Here is a 15,340-nt window from a genome sequence, read left to right as displayed (position 1 = left end):
TCTGGCCATCTGAACAGACCCGAGAGTTGCAAAAGCATAAGCTGAAGCGTGGCTCGCTCCTCCCAGGGAGGAAGCACACAGGGCCACCCCAGGTCCCCGGCTGACGTCACCCCCTCTGGCGTCCGGAGCCCTTCCAGGCGAGGAGAGGGGGAGGGGTGGTTTCTGCACAGCCAGCTCCTTGGCACAGTCCATCCCCAGCTCACACTCCACCTGCTCAGGGGCCCAGGGGGCACCACGCCAGCAAGTGGCACTCCTGTGCCTCACCTGGGGACTAGGTCTGGTTAACAAGTCCACATGTTTGTTTCATTGTTCAATGTTTGTCTCTGGCCTTCTAGAAATCCCTGCCATATCCCCAGAACAGTATCTGGTGTGTTCGTCTCTGGTTCTGACGTCACCCTCTGTGGCTTGGTGAATATTATGAATTTGTTTGAATGTCTATTTATTTTTGAGAGACAGACAGAGCCTGAGCGAGGGAGGCGTGGAGAGAGAGGGAGACACAGAGTCTGAAGCAGGCAAGTTCCTCCAGCCACGCACTCACTCTGCACCCCTGACACTGTCTCTGTTGCTCTCTGAGACCTCAGCCATCAGCTGGGAGTGACGGGCAGTCCTGTTTCTGCCTCAGTGGAGGACCCACCGGCAGCTCACCTGGGCAGGGGAGACACTGACACGCTGTGGTGCGGGGCGCAGGAGGCTTTCAGCCCGGTGTGCGGGTACAGCCGCACCAGGGAGGGAGAAAGCATTCCAGCCGGGTGCGTGCGCGCTCGTCCAGGGAGACCTGCGGGAGAGCAGGGAGACATCTCCCTGAGTCACCAGTGCCTGCTTCCTGCAAGTCCCAACAAAGGTCCTCTCTTGCCGGGGCGCCACCCCTGGAATGTGCCGCTGTAGACAGCAGTGCATGTGTGCTGGATGGGGAGTAGCGAGTGTGTGTGTGGGTGTGCGCACACACGTGCGTTGTGCACGAGTGCTGTGTGCGTGAGTGTGTGTGCACGCACGTGTGTGTAGACAGCCCTGGCTCAGGAACATCTGGGGCAGACCCAGCTCTCTGCGGATAGCCCCCACCTTAGCTGATCTGCATGTGTCTGCGGCTCGGCACTTGAAACGATCTGGATGCAGCAGGCGCGAGCCCCAGGAGACCAGGCGGAGGATGGACAGGGCAAGCAAGGGGACATGAGACACCTCCCCTCACCCGTGTGTAAAAGACTCCACCAGGCTGGGAGGGACCCCCGTCTCCAGAGTGGGAGAGCAGCCAATGCCCTCGGGCACCTTGGTGAGGAGGCCCCAAGTTTGGCCTAGTGGGTCTCCCGCCTGCCAACTACGCGTCTTGGGATTTCTCAGCCTCTGTAATTGGGTGAGCTACTTCCTTATAATATTACAAAACATACGTCATTCCTTATAATGTATAGAAGGAATTGGTTCACCCAATTACAGAGGCTGAGAAATCCCCAGAGATCCCCTCTTGGTTCTCTTTCTCTAAAGCCCCCTGACTAACACAACCTTTGCGTGAGCGGCATGGACCCCTCTTCCTGGCTGTCCTTCTGGAACCGCACTGCCAGGAGGGAGCCCCCCCGACCCCCGCACACATCCCTTCACCGCCTCCCGCCCTTTGGGAGCAGGTCTCGGCCACTGCGGGGACAACTGTCTCCACCCTCCACCCTCCAGCCCTGCGCTGTTCTTTGGACTCAACCCAGAGTCTATCCCAAGTCTCCTGTGTTATGATTATTTTATAAGTCTAAGCTTTTAAAAATAAAACACTCAACCCTCCCCTGGGGCTGGGAACACTTCCACATTCAGGACAGAAAGTCCAATTGCCCTGTGAAGGGGAAGAAGCAGAAAATCCCTCTCTTTTTCGGTAACGAGTGAGTAGAGAATAAGATGGCTAACACTGAACCAGACTATTCCTGCCCATCGGCTTTGCTTCCTCTCTGCCGTCAGGGTCAGGTGTGCCGAGGTGCTCTGCCCCAGGGGGCTCGGTCCTCACTCATGAGAGAGTCTAGGCGAGCAGTAGCCCACAGCTAAAGCAGTTCACGGCCTGTGCTGCTGGTGCGCACCCTGCTCGAGAGTCCTTCTGCTGGACCCTGTGCCCGGGGCCCCAGGGAGTGACTCACTACAGAGAAGGGGGGGGGTCTTCCTGCAAGACCCTGCTTCCCACTCCAGGCTGAACTGTGCAGAGCTCAGTGAAGACAGAGGACCCGAGTTCCCTTCAGTCCCACCTGGATCTACAGGATGGGTCCTCCCGGGGAGGCTGGGCTCTAGCATGGCCGAGTGCCAGGCTAGACGGTGGCAGCGGGAGCTGGCAGGCAGCCCTGGGCAGCTCGGAGGAAGGATCAGACCCAGGCCTTGGCAACCCCACAGTCAGTCTCCCCTCACTGTCCTGGGCCCTGAAATTGGGTCTTTCAGGAACTGACCTGGCTGCCTCTGCCTGTCCAAGGCACGGGGCCACCTGTCCAAGGTATGCGCCTACATGTCTGAGGCACGGGGTCACCTGTCTTGAGACGTGTCTGCCATTCTGAAGCTTGGAGTTCGCTGCCCTCCTAGGCCCTGGTCCTTCCCAACCCTGTTCTGCTTCTGTGATGGCCCCCTCTCAGCCACCTCCGACTGTCCTCGGTCCCCTCTGCTCACCTCAAGGTAGGTGGGCCTGCTTCCTGAAACCTGTCTCAGATACTGGAAGGGCCCCAAACCCTCAAGGGCTTGTCCATGGAGAGAAAGGGGGGTCCCTGGGGAGTCACTTGTCACGCGTGACTGGTCCTGCGTGACCAGTGACTCCCCAGGGACCCCCACCCCCCTCACAAGGGAACAGCCCCTGCATTCAGGGGGCCTCCACATGCTGCCCCCAAGTCATGGCCACTCCTCCCTGCAAGTCCCGATGCCAGCACAGCTCACGGCCAGATCTTCCCTCAGGCCTTAATCCAACCCCACATCCCTTTTCTCTAGGGGCTCAGGGGGCTGATCGCCCCTCTGACCCACAGATCCAGTCATACCTCAGTGTCCCAGTGACCCAAGACTGGCAGGGGAAGCCCAGGGCCTGGACATTGCTTGACCACAGGCATTTGTGCCAACCTCTCCTGCACCCGCTGGGACCACCCTCAAGGTGTAGACTCTCCACGTCTGACCAAGTATGGCCTAGAAAGAGCCCGAAATCCCCTTTCTGCCCCCAGAAGTGGGAGTTGTAAGGACCTCCCATGGCCCAGGTTAACAACGCAGGTAATGGCCATGTCCTTTGATGGAGACCAGGAGCACATGACCCAATATGACATTGATGCTAACACTGGTGCCTAAGGCTTGGCCGGGGAGGGTGATGCCACCAGGCCACACTCTTGGTGGTACTGTGCAAAAGCCTTCCAAACAGCGAGACCGTGTGGCCAGACCCTGGTCAGTCCTGCACGGCTGGGCGCATCACATGATGGCCAGCCTGTGAAACACACAGAGAGGGACAGCCGGAGAGAGATGGTCCTGGCGCACAGCAAGGTGGAGATCTTCCCGGGGCGTGGTACATGTGTGTCACAACGACCTAAGCTTTCTAGAAGACACTAAAGTAAGAATGCAAGCAAGTAGGGGAAAAGCAGTGTCTCTCCCCAAAGCGAAGGCCAAATTCATCAGTTATGAAGAAGTGATGTCTGACAGGGACACTACCTCAGATCGCTGGCTGTGCAGGAACTCTATTATAGGAAAGATGTTAAGCCGTTTGCTAAAATTTCCCATTTTATTTCTGGAAAACTTGATATCTGCTTGTCCTTTTTATAATGCAGGCACGACTTTCCCTACTGTGTACCATGAATATTATCTATTATATATGGATACATACATGTAAAACCTACATATATGTAATAGGCTAGAGTAGTGGAGGAGGGTCAGACAAATGGGAGCATGATTGAGAGAGAGAGAGTATTGGACCAGTTTCTGTCCTAATTCTAAACATGTGAGTCCTCTGGCCAAGCAGATGTCTGCCACCGAACTCTGGCTGACATGAACAAAAACCCTCCACAGGAGCAAACATCTGGGGGAAGAGCCTTGCGTCCCTAATGACCTTGGGACCAAATCCATGAGCTCCATCAAGGTCCCCTCCTCCATAAGGGAATAGACACTTCTATTCGTGGGGACCCATCAGAGGCCCCAGGCCACAGGGGACCACATCATATGCCAATTCGTGGCCACAGGAACCGAGCCTGCACATTCCAAATTATAAATTCATATATATAACCCCAACAGGAAGTTTAAGGTCCAAACTGGGAGATCAACCATTGTCAAGTTTAAAGGTCTTGCTCCCTTTGCTAACAATTCTAAATTTCATGATGAACTTCTACACTTCAGAGGAAAATTGTATTTACTCTTTTTACCATAAGGAGGTATGAGGTTTACTTGGTTTGTACATAGATTCCTTTGGAAATTTCCTAAGGAAAGCTGGGAGCCTTCTCCCCTGTGTAGTAATGCACACCATTTGCCGTTTGCAGTTTTAGGGGGTCACAGATTCCCTGGAGGCCAGCCATAGGCAGCAACGTAAAGACCCCTGGTCTATAGGGTGAAGCTCTACCAGGGGCTTAGGGAGTCCGCCACATCTTTGCCCGAGAAGTTTTCCCAGGCCACTGGGGGTGCTGTCTCATCGGAGCCCCGAACCGGGATTATGGATGACTTGGGATGCGACAGATTTAAATAACTCATATACCATGACGCAGATAGCAGGAGAGCCACTCTGGCCACAGGGCTTGAGAATTAAACACTGATTTTCAACCAGAATTAAGACATTTCTGCAAGCAAAACACACGAAGTAAAACAAGCATTTAAGTGACTATGAACCTGAAGGAGACCTTCAGACGATGACTAAGAAAACTTGTGACGGGGCGCCTCGTGGCTCAGAAGGCTAAGCATCCAACTTCGGCTCAGGTCATGATCTCGAGGTTCATGAGCTCGGGCCCTGCTTCAGGCTCTGCACTCTCTCTCCCTCTCTCTCTGCACCTCGTGGGATTCTCTCTTCCTCTCTCTCTGCCCCTAGCTCACTTGTGCTTTCTCTCAAAGATAAATAAATAAAATAAATAAATAAATGTTAAAAAGAAAACAGGAAAGAAAATTTATGATTTGGAGCGCCTGGGCGGCTCACTCAGTTAAGCATCCAACTCCGGCTCAGGTCATGATCTCACAGTTCATGAGTTCGAGCCCTGCGTCACGCTCTGTGCTGTCAGTATAAAGCCCACTTTGGATCCTCTTGCCTTCCCCTCTCCCTGCTTCTCCCCTGCTCACACTCTCTCTCAAAAATGAATAAAAACATTAAAAAAGGAGGGTCAGCGCCCTGCAAGGTCCATGCCACTCACACCAGCCAGGTCTGCCAGGCCCATGTTTCTCTTGCTACTGAGGCAGCTCATGGTCTGTTCCAGCTCTTGAAACCTTCCTCTCCTCTGTGGTCTGGAAACACCTAAGTAAGAGACCCTCTGGCTTGTTTGTCTGTCTTAAAGATTTCATTGGTTTCCTGGGGATAAGACACAATCCTGATATAAACCCGAAATACTTTCTTGCGGCTATTTTTTTTTTAACGTTTATTTATTTTAGAGAGAGAGAGAGGACGCGCGTGTGCAAGCACAAGCAGGGAAAGGGCAGAGAAAAAGAGAGATACACAATCTGAAGCAGGCTCCAGGCTCTGAGCTGTCAGCACAAAGTCCGACATGGGGCTCAAACTCATGAACCGTGAGATCATGACCTGAGCTGAAGTTGGACGCTTAACTGACTGAGCCACCCAGGTGCCCCTTTCTTGCACTTTTATGAGCTGAGCTTCCCCTTCCCTCCAACATCCCATTTCCTGTCACCGTGGCAGTGGGTAAAAGATGAGGGTCTTAGTGTCATCCATCTTGTCTGGGGTTCTTAACGTTACCGGTTGAATTGTGTCCTCCCAAGTTCGTATGTTGAAACCCCAACCTCAAGCCCCTCAGAACATGACCTTGTTTGGAAACAGGTTCACCGCAGATGTAATTAGTTAAGGTGAGGCCATTAGGGTGGCCCTAATCCAGTATAACTGCGTAATTACAAGAGGGGAGATCTGGACACCGATGTGCATCCGGGGAGAACACCGTGTGAACACAAAGGCAGCCTGGGGTGATGTGTCCACAAGCCAATCACCCCCGAAGATCACCAGCAAAGCCCTGGGAGCTGGGAGCACGTCCTCCCTGAGGGCCCTCAGGAGGGGCCAGTCCTGCTGACTGACTCGCTGTTCTTGGATTTTTAGCCTCCCAGGTCTGCTGTCTCCACCACCTAGCTTGTAGGACTTTCTTACACCAAATGACTACATTTGCCTGGTACTCTCCGGTATGCTCTGAGGAAACAGCTCACCCGTTTCGAACATCAAAAAGTGCTTAACCGCTCAGATTCTATAGACCAGATGAATGAAACAAATCTGTCTTTGGACTCACCTCAGTCTCTGTCCACCGGGACTGTAAAGGCCTTTCAGACCGGAGGTGTGTCTTTGCACGTGAGGTATTCTGGGCGCAAGAGAAAGGAAGCCTGGCTTAAGGACCCAGAATGAACAGAAGAGGGCAAATACATGTTTTCTGCCTGGAAAACCTTACCCCACGCCAGGCACTGATGCTGCCCCCATCAGGGCCCCGAGGGGCCCCAAGAACCAGAAAAGCTTTGCCTCTTCCGCTAATACCCCGGTCGCCTCCAAGGTGGTTTGGACTCGTGGGAGAACAGAGTGGGGTTGTGGCCCACACGAACCAAAGAATCCTGGGCTGGGGCTCCATGCTGGAGCCTTTTCTCCAAAGTCAGTCACCTAAATCCCTCAGGGCTACAGCCTGCTCCCATCTGTGCCTGAGAAGGAACAGGGGGCAGGCTCATGGAGGGCAGATAAATATGAAGACTGTTCCCCTTCCTCTTGGCAAACAATGCCCTCATGGGGTTGCACGGCTTTGTGCTCAAGCAAGGGCTGAATTCCAGATCCCAGGGTCCCACCCCCAACCAGTGCCCTTGTGCAGTGAGCAACCTGCACAAACATACATGGCAGCTCTGATGGCTCTCTCTGTCCCCAGTTTGCATCTGCTCCTATTAATGACTGCAGCCCATACGGGTGAGGCTTTTTGTCCTGTTGCCCACAAACAGCAGGGAAGGTCCAAAGCTGTGGCTAAGAGGTACTAAATGCCCTATATTCTAAATCCAAGGAGCCCCTACAGTCAGACTAAGCCCATCTGCAGGGTTACTGAGTGGTGTCTTGAGAATTTTCTTTCCCTCCCAATATAAGCTCACAGAGGGAAAGAGGTCATCAACCTTGGGGAACAGAGTGCCTCTAGGGAGAAGCTGTTCCCTTAAAGGGGTGGGTGCTTTGGTGATAGCTTTTATAACTGGGTTTAAGAGTTACCTGGCTTCAAGCTTATGCACTCTTTGCTTCCTGTCCTAAGTCCCTTCGTCTGTAGCAGAACGGTCTTCGAGATTTGCAGACCACTGGCCTTGAGGAGTGAAGGACCAGACTTTTCCAGAAGATAAGTCCTGACCACATTTAAAAACAGCTGCCACAGATGCCAGAAAGTCTGTTCAGGATCACGCGGACAACACAGGACTCACCAGCTGGGCACCTGCTTCTCCTGCACCCAGCCCCCTTCTCTCCCCTCCTTTCCTTTCCGCTCTAAAACTCTTGGGCTTCGCCAGGATGGAGACTGTGGTCCTTGAGACATTAGTCCACCATCTTCCCAGTTGCCAGGCATACTGAATAAAGCAACCTTTCCTTTGCTGCCATCACTCGTCTCGGAGTACTGATTTTTTTGTCTGAGGAGTGATTTTTCCAGCAGTGGGAATCCCAGCCTCCACTGGGAACCGGTTCTTTGTCTGGTAACACGCTCCCTCCATGAAGCCACACTGGGTGGGGGGGTGGTGCAAGAAAACCCCTCCTAAAGTTTGGGGGAGGTGTCTAAAAATAGGAGACTGGAGTCTTGTCCCCACCTGTATGGGTGCTGCAGAATGCACTCGTTCCTTGGGTCTGTGCCTGCAGACCCAAGGAGTGGGGGTGGGGGTGAGGGTGAGGTGGCTCTCCCGGAGGCCGGTTCAGGAACCCAAGAGTTCTGTCTTCCCCTGTCCTGTCTTCTGGAGGTGGCACTCACGGAGGGTAGGCCTGTTCTGAGCTCTTAGTAATTGGTGGGGTTCTCTCCGGGACCCCAGTTCCCCCGAATACCTTGCCCCGCTCCCCGCCTTCCCTCCCCCCATCCCAACAAAGAGTGGGCTTTCCTAAGCCAGACCTACTTGCAGACAGGTCTTCTGCAGTGTTCTCAGAGCCAACCTCACTGGGGCCATGGGCCTCCCCTTTCGAAGACCAGGGGCACTGTTAACACGAAGCCTTCTCAACTGTGGCCAAGTCCCACCTTTCTCTGCGGAGGTGGGCCCGGGCCGCCGGGGTGCAGGCGAGCTAAGGGCCACCCATCAGCTACCCCCCACCCCCAGCAACAGGGCCTGGGATTGGGTCCACTCTCCATTCTAAAGCGTTCCCGCACTAACCAGAATGTTCCAAACTTGTTGCGTCGGCCGGCTTCGCGTCGAACGCAGCAGTATATCCTGCTGTCACTAGATGGCGACCCTGTGTAAAGGTAATGCAGAAAATCGCTACTTCGCTTTCCCCACCCGGCCGCCGGAGGCGGAAGAGGGACGCGGAGCGCCTTCCCGGAGGCGGGGTCCGCGGTGGGACGCGGACCCCTCGAGGATACAGGGGAGTGCGCGGGCGTGACCGCGACCCGGCGCTCAGGGGCGTGGCTCTGGAGTGAGCTCCGCCCCCTGCCGCTGCCCCTCCCCTCCCGTTTAGCTGTCCCTGTGGGATTTTGGTGAAACTGTCTCTGGGGCAGGGACGTGAGCCCCAGAGGCGGAGAGAGCCGCACCGGCAGAGCAGGGGCCCCTGAGGCATAGACCCGGGCTCAAGACCACCCAAGGTGGGAGCTGAGCTTGAACCGCAAGATCCGACCGACCGAAGAACTGTTTCCTCGATAAACCAGAGTGGCTCCCCTCCTTGATAGCTTGTCTTCCCTCCTTCTCCCGCCACTGTAGCACGCACTCCAGGGGCAGGTGCTCAGTAAATACTTGGGCAGTGCGTGAAGTTGCCTGCAATTCTCCAAACTGACCCGCTCACCCGGGGTTTCTTCCTTAATCTCTCTCTGGGCAGGACAGCCCCAGAGCGTTCAGTTTTCTGGAAGAGTTCCCTGAAACCACAACCTTCTGTTCCAGAAACCAAGTTATAGGTTTCTTGTTTGGGGGGTTCTGGTCCTCTGAGGCCACTTCCACATTAACTAGTCACTCTGTCTCATGGTAGCTGAATTCAGGCTTCCGGTCTGGCCCAAGGAAAACAACAAATAATAACTACCAAAAGTCCCAAGCGGTTCCTGTGATTTGGGGGCAGACTCCACGGCAGTTGCTTGGTCTTCAAGAGACATACTTCCCGAGAGCTTTTTGAACCCTCCAAAGTTAAAAAATGGCAATAGTTCAAGAGACATTCATGATGGCCGTAAACCGAGAGTCTGGGGCTGTTTGTGCCATCTAGTGGATAGACATCAGGGATGATGCGGAACATCCTACAATGCACAGGACAGCCCACCAGGACAAAGAATCATCCAGACCAAAATGTCAACAATGCAGAAGTTGAGACAACCTGGAATATGGCAATGTTTATTTGCCTCCTCTGTTGCTCCTTAAAAAAAAAATCTCAAGGGTGCCTGAGTGTCTCAGTCGGATAAGCTTCTGACTTCAGCCCAGGTCATGATCTTGCAGTTGGTGGGTTCAAGCCCCGCATCAGGCTCTGTGCTGACAGCTTGGGGCCTGGAGCCTGCTTCAGATTCTGTGTCTCCCTCTCTCTCTGTCCTTCCCCCTCTCATGCCCTGTCTCTGTCTCTCAAAAATAAATAAATATTTAAAAAAAATTTTTTTTAAATTTCAGTCCAGGAACACAGAGTTGTTCCTGTGCTTATTCTCATTCTATACATTAACCACTTCTTCCTTTCTGCTTTTTTTGTAAATTTTTTACTGTTTATTTTTGAAGGAGAGACAGAGTATGAGTGGGGGAGGGGCAGAGAGGGAGACACAGAATGGGAAGCAGGCTCCAGGCTCTGAGCTGTCAACACGGAGCCCTACTCGGGTCTGGAACCCATAAACCAGGAGATCATGGCCTGAGCTAGATTCGGACACTCAACCGACTGAGCCACCCAGGCGCCCCTCCTTGTCTGCTGTTTTATTTCTTATCTCATGACCCTCCTCTGAACAGTTGTGTCCTCTCTACTGCTTCTGGAGCATTGCTGACTAGTCCGTGATGAGGGACAACAGCAGACTGCGGTGACAGCTGGCTAGCCGGGCAGCCCCGCCCACCAGATTGAGTGCTCTCCCACACCATTGTCCGAAATACCCACATAACTGGTTATCACAGGCCTGGTCATCCACAAAATGAAGGCACAAAGCCTTGCTCAGACTCACTAAGCTTTACCCAGAGTCTTATTGTGTTATGCTGTATTGTTTTTATTTAAGATGTTTAGACAGCAAATACTTACTGGGTGAGTTTAAGAATAAGTGAGGATCTGACCCCCCGCTTATTGTCTCTACAGGCAGAGCATGAGTCCAACTGTTATCCAAATGCATCTTGGTGGCGCTAATTTACCTCGCTCCGTGTGATCCTGACGATGCTGACACTGAAACTTTTCTCACCTTCAGGTCAGTGGCCTCAGGGAGACAGCAGTTCGGGAAGCCTGCTCCGCTGATTTCCTGTCCTAATGAGGACACTGGAACATTTCCTTCTTAATATCTTTTTTAAAATGTTTATTTGCTTATTTAATTATTTTTAATGTGTATTTATTTTGGAGAGAGAGGGAGACAGAGTGTGAGTGGAGGAGGGCCAGAGAGAGACACACACAGAATTGGAAGCAGGTTCCAGGCTCTGAGCTGTCAGCAATGTGGGGCTCGAATTCACCAACGGTGAGGTCATTACCTGAGCCAAAAGTTGGATGATTAACTGATGGAGCCACCCAGGCGCCCTTTATTTATTTATTTTTAAGAAGGGGCCGAACACATGTGCACACACGGGGGAGGGGCAGAGAGAGAGGGAGAGAGAAAATCCCAAGCAGGCTCCCTGCTGTCAGTACAGAGCCAGACTCAAGGCCCAAACTCAGGAATGGTGAGATCATGCCCTGAGCTGAAATCAAGAGTCAGATGCTCAATTGACTGAGCCGCCCAGGTGCCCCCAAAGAAGTTATTTTAAAAATGTATATGTTTGCATGAGAACAGCTTAGGTATTACTTTTGTAATATGAAAATATGCATTTATTTTTGCCCTTATAGAAAATAGAAAAATCCCAAATCAGATTTGTTCCCCCCTCCCCAGTCTGTAGAAGTTGAGTTTTCTGTCACTTGCTGGTTCCTGTCACCCTCTAGGGAGAGGGCTAATGCGTGAGGCAGCAGTTTGGGGCAGGGTTATTATTGAAGACATCATTGTCATCCAAAAGTCGGTGTTTTGGCCAGGCCCAGCTTTTCTTGACTGCAGATTTTGGGTCCATTAGGAAATGCTAAACATAGCTGTCTCAGCACTCAGAGCGGGTGCCTGGGGCACCCACCCTTGCGGCGGGTGACGCCTGGTGGTCTCTCACTCAGGAACTTCTAGAGAGCAAGGGAGACCACCGAGAGGCCCCGCTTCCGCCCACCAGTGAGGCCTGGGTACGCTGTCGACTGGGTGCCATTGGCTTCCGTGTTCCCAGCACCCAGCACAGCACCCAGCACTTGGTGCTCGATAATTGTGGACTTGTTGAAGGAGGAATTTGTGATTCCTGTCAACTTGATGCTCAGGTGTCATGGGAAAAGGAGCGTCTGTTAAATGGCTGGCAGCTCCTGGCTGGTGAGTCAGTGTTGTCTCTTAGATCCCTCATTGGGCACAGTTGTGAGCAGGTGGCCTGACCACCCAAGTGGCATCTGAAGATGTCACACAGGAGCAGACACCGTCCCTGGACTCAGAGACAATACCATGGAGTCGATCTGATATGTCTTGGTGATTTGCAGAATGTTTCCAGTGTTCACACATAGAAACCTTAATCACCCTATACTGGGTGGTGTTAATTAAGGTCAAAGCAAACTCAGACACTTCTGGGGCATCCTTGGGGCCTGGGCGCCATAAAAGGGCCCCAAAAGGCCAGAGATCCCCCTCCAAAGACCCTCTGGACTCCAAATGCAGGCCTGCTCTGTTTCTGAAAAGGAGTAAAGTCCCCAGCCTTGAGCCAAGGCTCAAGGCCCCAGAGAGCCAAACCCTCTGCCCCCCTCCTTCTGAAGGTCTCCCCAGCCTCGCTCCTGGTGGAGGCACATGGCAGCTGTTTTGTCCAGTTCCTGCTCTATGGCCTTGAGGCTTGCCATCCCAGGCCAGCTGCCTCTCAATCAAATCTCAGCCAGCTCACAAATTACGTGCACCCAGTAATCTTCCCCAGTAGCTATGAGGCAAAAATTCTAACACAGATGCTCTGAATACAACTTAAAGGTGATGTTTAGGAAAAATGCGCAGGTAGTTAATCATTCAGAAGGATAGAAAACAAACAAACAGAAAGAGTCTTCCTTCCACCCTCCATGCCCAGTTCCACTATCTGGAGATAAACACCCATTAACTGTTTCTTGTGTATTCTTGCAAAAATCTTCACACAAGTGCGTGCGCACACACACACACACACACACACACACATCATGGAAGACACAAATGAGTGTACACTATACACACACTTCTGCATACTGCTTTCTTCTAACTTTTTTTTTTAAGTTTATTTATTTGGAGCATGAGTATGCAAGTAGGGGAGGGGCAGAGAAAGAGGAAGAGAGAGAATCCCAAGTAGGCTCCACACTGTCAGTTCAGAGCCCAACTCCGGGCTCCATCCCACAAACTGTGAGATCATGACCTGAGCTGAAATCAAGAGTTGGACGCTTGACCGACTGAGCCACCCAGGTGCCGCCTGCTTTCTTCCAACTTAATTTATCTTGGAGCTTGTTCCAAATCAGTATATACTGATTTATCTTATTTTTTTTAAAGAGCTGCATATTATTCCAAATATATGGCCTACATTTGTTGTTTTTTCTTGCCGGCACCCTTTCCTTTCTCCTGGGAATAGTAACCTGCATTTCCTTTGGGGAATCATCTCTTCCTCATGGTCAATCTTGCGATGAGGGCAGGGGGGATGACCCTGACTCCATCTCCAGGCTAGGACGTATGTCCTGGACTTTACTACAATGATTGATGCAGTGATGGACGTGTGACCCTGAGGCAATGCCTGTCATGGCCAGGACTTTATTCACACTTTTAAGGAAAGAGAAGTCAGTAAGGGACAGAGATAGGGCTGTGACTTGGGCAGCAGATGGCTTTGTGACCATTCCAGTGCATTGGGAAGCAAGAGCCGAGAAGCCCCCTGAAGTCCCAAGGGAACTGTGTTATCAGAGACACTGGCATGTGACTCACGAATCTCCAGCCCTGACGCACCAGTGAGAAGCAGGCTGCGCCTCCATCCCAGGTGCAGAAACGGTGATGTGGGGGTTTATAGGCTAGCACCATGCCCACCCTTATCGTCACCTTCTTGAACTCTCACGGACTCTCTCCCTTCCTGAGGACAATCTTTGGAGCAGCTTAGGGAACCCCCTGGCTGTGCAGCATTATTTGCTGCTTCAAAGATTTCTTCACCACAATCCTCTTTTGAAGTGCACATGCCGGGGAACTAACCAGGCCCATGCTCATTTCCTGGGCCACAGTGTCATTGACAGTGTGTCTCACAGCTGGCCCTGGGACTGGAAAATCTCTTGGCCAAAGGCGTTTGATCATCCCCTCTATTTCCACTCCGAGCATCCTATTAGTGTGTGCTTGTTGGTTTTGCAAACATGGGCTGCATGTTAGGGCTAGGCTGCAGTTGGAAAGGATTCTGGGTTGTCACGTGGCCTGAGAAAGGGCTGGTAGAAGAGGATGTGTCACACGCATCACTGGGGACCTGTTGGTAAAAAAGGGCTGGACAGAGGAGTGGTCCTTTCCTCCTGGGAAGACTTGTTCCAGCAAGATGAGCCACGGCCCAGAGAAAGACCCTTGACAGAGGGCAGGCTCTGCCCCAGCTGAGAAGCGTTGCTGCATAGAAGGATGCCTGCCCCCCTCATGCCTCTCATTTTCCTGAACCCAAGGAAGGACCTTGAAGACCCTTGGCTCCCATAGGAGTTGTGACTCATATAGCAATACTCACATGGACTTGGCGATGAGAATTTGATTGTTGACAGCCAAGAATAGGCTCTATGAAGGGGACTATGCCAAAATACAACCGTGTAATAAAATATTCTGCTACCAACACTTAGTTTTTCTTCTTTTGGTGTGGTTTTACAATTTTTCACTTTATTCACTTGTGTAAAGTGAAATGATTTTAAGTGATCTGTTCCTAGCCCTCTTTCTGCCAAGAGCTAAGACCCCCCTGGTGTCCCATGGTAATGTGCATTCTGGTTGCAGATCTTAGGTGATTTTGTTGACGTCTCTGTGTAGCATGGTGGGAAGGTAATCTGATTTCTCAAGCTCAATCGGAAAGAATAAGCCGAGAAACTTACAACCTATATGTAGGGTAAGCCCTCATCCATATGAGAAAACAGGAGTTGAGGATGAGTAACCATTAATGAGACAGGAAACACACAGAACTGGGGTTGGAGAGGGAAGTTCAGAGCCAGAACCGCAGGCGACTGCCTGTGGGGCAGCCAGGGGGCAGGTACAGGCTGAGTGGAGGCCATCGAGGAAGGCCTGGCCCTGGAGTCAGAAAACCCATCAAGCACGTGCTTGCAGGGTGCATCCTTTGAATGCTGTTGACTTCCAGTTTTCAACCTAAGATGGGGATGTTGTCAGCTCATGTATGTAAGAGTCCCCGGTGCTTAGAGGATGCTCACCAGTGTGAGCTGAGTCGGAAATGTTGCTCCCCCTGGTCCCCTCAGACCTTGGTCCTCCGGTTTCTCTCCAGTGTCAAGACTTTGGGCCAAGCGGCAGCCTTACCCCCTGCCCTGACTGCAGGACAGCCCAGAGAAAGGCCCCTCATCTTCCTAGAATCGCACCGCATCATCCCTGTAAACTTTATTCCCATTTTACAGAGGACAGGCAGGAGGCCGAGGCCGGGGAGGGGGCGGGGTGAGGGACAGGAGCTGGATTAGAGGACAGGTCTCCCGGCTCTAGGATCGGCGCTCCTCTCTCTGCAGCATCTGGTATCCTGCCAAGGGAGCGGGTGGCCGGCGGGGCCCGGGGCTGTGGGGCTGTCCCTGCTCCTCGGCGCCTCCTCCCTCCCCGTCGCCCCCCCCCCGCCCCCCCAGCCCCAGGCGCCACCCCGCCAGCCAGCCCCGCTGCCGCGCACCTCCACCCGCTCCTCCCCGAGCGCCGGC

The 15,340-nt window shown here is 52.7% G+C and overlaps 1 long non-coding RNA gene across 2 annotated transcripts; it reads right to left on the bottom strand.

Moving 5' to 3' along the window:
* Window positions 1–443: 443 nt before the first annotated feature.
* Window positions 444–8,655, bottom strand: LOC115278283. 2 transcript variants are annotated; one of them, XR_003902800.1, is made up of 3 exons: window positions 8,461–8,655; window positions 6,393–6,461; window positions 444–775 (listed from the first exon to the last, which is right to left on the bottom strand). It is a non-coding gene; the product is annotated as an uncharacterized LOC115278283 (long non-coding RNA). The 2 variants fall into 2 exon arrangements; XR_003902799.1 differs by lacking the exon at window positions 8,461–8,655 and adding an exon at window positions 7,334–7,460.
* Between the last annotated feature and the right edge of the window lie 6,685 nt (window positions 8,656–15,340).

The sequence above is a fragment of the Suricata suricatta genome, chromosome 2, assembly GCF_006229205.1.
Source record: "Suricata suricatta isolate VVHF042 chromosome 2, meerkat_22Aug2017_6uvM2_HiC, whole genome shotgun sequence".
Taxonomy (NCBI): Eukaryota; Metazoa; Chordata; class Mammalia; order Carnivora; family Herpestidae; genus Suricata; species Suricata suricatta.
Note: the sequence above shows the minus strand (reverse complement) of the source record. Positions and strands in the feature narration are given on the sequence as shown.